The sequence below is a fragment of the Phaseolus vulgaris genome, chromosome 11 (genome assembly GCF_051622355.1).
Source record: "Phaseolus vulgaris cultivar YP4 chromosome 11, ASM5162235v1, whole genome shotgun sequence".
Classification (NCBI taxonomy): domain Eukaryota; kingdom Viridiplantae; phylum Streptophyta; class Magnoliopsida; order Fabales; family Fabaceae; genus Phaseolus; species Phaseolus vulgaris.
In genome coordinates, this window is record NC_143508.1 from 55100001 (window position 1) to 55105000 (window position 5000).

Genomic DNA, 5000 nt, shown 5'->3' on the forward strand with positions numbered 1-5000 from the left:
GGAAAACTGGCTGGACTCAATCCTCACAAATGCCTTCAAAGTGATGTGGGAGAAGTTTGGGATCAAAAGGAATTGATCTTGACATGGTTGGTGCATAGCCAAGTTCATGATTTTGTGGCTTGGTGGTGATTTTGGTGAAAAACGAAAATCATGGTTTTGGAAAACTGGCTGGACTCAATCCTCACAAATGCCTTCAAAGTGATGTGGGAGAAGTTTGGGATCAAAAGGAATTGATCTTGACATGGTTGGTGCATAGCCAAGTTCATGATTTTGTGACTTGGTGGTGATTTTGTGGCTTGGTGGTGATTTTGGTGAAAAACGAAAATCATGGTTTTGGAAAACTGGCTGGACTGAATCCTCACAAATGCCTTCAAAGTGATGTGGGAGAAGTTTGGGATCAAAAGGAATTGATCTTGACATGGTTGGTGCATAGCCAAGTTCATGATTTTGGTGTTTTGGCTTGATTTTGTGGCTTGGTGGTGATTTTGGTGAAAAACGAAAATCATGGTTTTGGAAAACTGGCTGGACTGAATCCTCACAAATGCCTTCAAAGTGATGTGGGAGAAGTTTGGGATCAAAAGGAATTGATCTTGACATGGTTGGTGCATAGCCAAGTTCATGATTTTGGTGTTTTGGCTTGATTTTGTGGCTTGGTGGTGATTTTGGTGAAAAACGAAAATCATGGTTTTGGAAAACTGGCTGGACTCAATCCTCACAAATGCCTTCAAAGTGATGTGGGAGAAGTTTGGGATCAAAAGGAATTGATCTTGACATGGTTGGTGCATAGCAAAGTTCATGATTTTGGTGTTTTGGCTTGATTTTGTGGCTTGGTGGTGATTTTGGTGAAAAACGAAAATCATGGTTTTGGAAAACTGGCTGGACTCAATCCTCACAAATGCCTTCAAAGTGATGTGGGAGAAGTTTGGGATCAAAAGGAATTGATCTTGACATGGTTGGTGCATAGCCAAGTTCATGATTTTGGTGTTTTGGCTTGATTTTGTGGCTTGGTGGTGATTTTGGTGAAAAACGAAAATCATGGTTTTGGAAAACTGGCTGGACTCAATCCTCACAAATGCCTTCAAAGTGATGTGGGAGAAGTTTGGGATCAAAAGGAATTGATCTTGACATGGTTGGTGCATAGCCAAGTTCATGATTTTGGTGTTTTGGCTTGATTTTGTGGCTTGGTGGTGATTTTGGTGAAAAACGAAAATCATGGTTTTGGAAAACTGGCTGGACTCAATCCTCACAAATGCCTTCAAAGTGATGTGGGAGAAGTTTGGGATCAAAAGGAATTGATCTTGACATGGTTGGTGCATAGCCAAGTTCATGATTTTGGTGTTTTGGCTTGATTTTGTGGCTTGGTGGTGATTTTGGTGAAAAACGAAAATCATGGTTTTGGAAAACTGGCTGGACTCAATCCTCACAAATGCCTTCAAAGTGATGTGGGAGAAGTTTGGGATCAAAAGGAATTGATCTTGACATGGTTGGTGCATAGCCAAGTTCATGATTTTGGTGTTTTGGCTTGATTTTGTGGCTTGGTGGTGATTTTGGTGAAAAACGAAAATCATGGTTTTGGAAAAGTGGCTGGACTGAATCCTCACAAATGCCTTCAAAGTGATGTGGGAGAAGTTTGGGATCAAAAGGAATTGATCTTGACATGGTTGGTGCATAGCCAAGTTCATGATTTTGGTGTTTTGGCTTGATTTTGTGGCTTGGTGGTGATTTTGGTGAAAAACGAAAATCATGGTTTTGGAAAACTGGCTGGACTCAATCCTCACAAATGCCTTCAAAGTGATGTGGGAGAAGTTTGGGATCAAAAGGAATTGATCTTGACATGGTTGGTGCATAGCCAAGTTCATGATTTTGGTGTTTTGGCTTGATTTTGTGGATTGGTGGTGATTTTGGTGAAAAACGAAAATCATGGTTTTGGAAAACTGGCTGGACTCAATCCTCACAAATGCCTTCAAAGTGATGTGGGAGAAGTTTGGGATCAAAAGGAATTGATCTTGACATGGTTGGTGCATAGCCAAGTTCATGATTTTGGTGTTTTGGCTTGATTTTGTGGCTTGGTGGTGATTTTGGTGAAAAACGAAAATCATGGTTTTGGAAAACTGGCTGGACTCAATCCTCACAAATGCCTTCAAAGTGATGTGGGAGAAGTTTGGGAGCAAAAGGAATTGATCTTGACATGGTTGGTGCATAGCCAAGTGCCATGATTTTGGATTTTTGGCTTGATTTTGTGACTTGGTGGTGATTTTGGTGAAAAACGAAAATCATGGTTTTGGAAAACTGGCTGGACTCAATCCTCACAAATGCCTTCAAAGTGATGTGGGAGAAGTTTGGGATCAAAAGGAATTGATCTTGACATGGTTGGTGCATAGCCAAGTTCATGATTTTGGTGTTTTGGCTTGATTTTGTGGCTTGGTGGTGATTTTGGTGAAAAACGAAAATCATGGTTTTGGAAAAGTGGCTGGACTGAATCCTCACAAATGCCTTCAAAGTGATGTGGGAGAAGTTTGGGATCAAAAGGAATTGATCTTGACATGGTTGGTGCATAGCCAAGTTCATGATTTTGGTGTTTTGGCTTGATTTTGTGGCTTGGTGGTGATTTTGGTGAAAAACGAAAATCATGGTTTTGGAAAAGTGGCTGGACTCAATCCTCACAAATGCCTTCAAAGTGATGTGGGAGAAGTTTGGGATCAAAAGGAATTGATCTTGACATGGTTGGTGCATAGCCAAGTTCATGATTTTGGTGTTTTGGCTTGATTTTGTGGCTTGGTGGTGATTTTGGTGAAAAACGAAAATCATGGTTTTGGAAAACTGGCTGGACTCAATCCTCACAAATGCCTTCAAAGTGATGTGGGAGAAGTTTGGGATCAAAAGGAATTGATCTTGACATGGTTGGTGCATAGCCAAGTTCATGATTTTGGTGTTTTGGCTTGATTTTGTGGCTTGGTGGTGATTTTGGTGAAAAACGAAAATCATGGTTTTGGAAAACTGGCTGGACTCAATCCTCACAAATGCCTTCAAAGTGATGTGGGAGAAGTTTGGGATCAAAAGGAATTGATCTTGACATGGTTGGTGCATAGCCAAGTTCATGATTTTGGTGTTTTGGCTTGATTTTGTGGCTTGGTGGTGATTTTGGTGAAAAACGAAAATCATGGTTTTGGAAAACTGGCTGGACTCAATCCTCACAAATGCCTTCAAAGTGATGTGGGAGAAGTTTGGGATCAAAAGGAATTGATCTTGACATGGTTGGTGCATAGCCAAGTTCATGATTTTGGTGTTTTGGCTTGATTTTGTGGCTTGGTGGTGATTTTGGTGAAAAACGAAAATCATGGTTTTGGAAAACTGGCTGGACTCAATCCTCACAAATGCCTTCAAAGTGATGTGGGAGAAGTTTGGGAGCAAAAGGAATTGATCTTGACATGGTTGGTGCATAGCCAAGTGCCATGATTTTGGATTTTTGGCTTGATTTTGTGACTTGGTGGTGATTTTGGTGAAAAACGAAAATCATGGTTTTGGAAAACTGGCTGGACTCAATCCTCACAAATGCCTTCAAAGTGATGTGGGAGAAGTTTGGGATCAAAAGGAATTGATCTTGACATGGTTGGTGCATAGCCAAGTTCATGATTTTGGTGTTTTGGCTTGATTTTGTGGCTTGGTGGTGATTTTGGTGAAAAACGAAAATCATGGTTTTGGAAAAGTGGCTGGACTGAATCCTCACAAATGCCTTCAAAGTGATGTGGGAGAAGTTTGGGATCAAAAGGAATTGATCTTGACGTGGTTGGTGCATAGCCAAGTTCATGATTTTGGTGTTTTGGCTTGATTTTGTGGCTTGGTGGTGATTTTGGTGAAAAACGAAAATCATGGTTTTGGAAAAGTGGCTGGACTCAATCCTCACAAATGCCTTCAAAGTGATGTGGGAGAAGTTTGGGATCAAAAGGAATTGATCTTGACATGGTTGGTGCATAGCCAAGTTCATGATTTTGGTGTTTTGGCTTGATTTTGTGGCTTGGTGGTGATTTTGGTGAAAAACGAAAATCATGGTTTTGGAAAACTGGCTGGACTCAATCCTCACAAATGCCTTCAAAGTGATGTGGGAGAAGTTTGGGATCAAAAGGAATTGATCTTGACATGGTTGGTGCATAGCCAAGTTCATGATTTTGGTGTTTTGGCTTGATTTTGTGGCTTGGTGGTGATTTTGGTGAAAAACGAAAATCATGGTTTTGGAAAACTGGCTGGACTCAATCCTCACAAATGCCTTCAAAGTGATGTGGGAGAAGTTTGGGAGCAAAAGGAATTGATCTTGACATGGTTGGTGCATAGCCAAGTGCCATGATTTTGGATTTTTGGCTTGATTTTGTGACTTGGTGGTGATTTTGGTGAAAAACGAAAATCATGGTTTTGGAAAACTGGCTGGACTCAATCCTCACAAATGCCTTCAAAGTGATGTGGGAGAAGTTTGGGATCAAAAGGAATTGATCTTGGCATGGTTGGTGCATAGCCAAGTTCCAAGATTTTGGTGTTTTGGCTTGATTTTGTGACTTGGTGGTGTGCCAAGAATCATGAAATTTTCAAAGTGGTGGTTTTTGAGTTTTGTTGGTTGGAAAGTGTCACAAATGCATGCAGAATGAGGTCTAGAAAGTTTGGTATCAAAACCAAGCCATCTTGATGTGGTTTTGAATTTTTGAAATGTTGGAAAATAGAGGGTTTTGAAAAAAATTCATGAAAATTCGAAACCTTGGCCAATCCTAACGAAACTTGGTGGGCACCTTCTTGATATTATTATGGGATGGACTGGAAAAAATCACGCAAAAATACGGTGTCTAGATACGTTTTTCCATTTTTCCCGATTTTCCACATTTCGGGTCTTTGGAAAAATAAAAAAAATACTTCCCCATGTCGAAAAATTCTAATTTTTTGCAGGCAATGTTGTACCATTTTTATGAGGATCCCTGCAAAAAATCTCGTGAAAATTCGTTCTCTAGGTCCCAAAA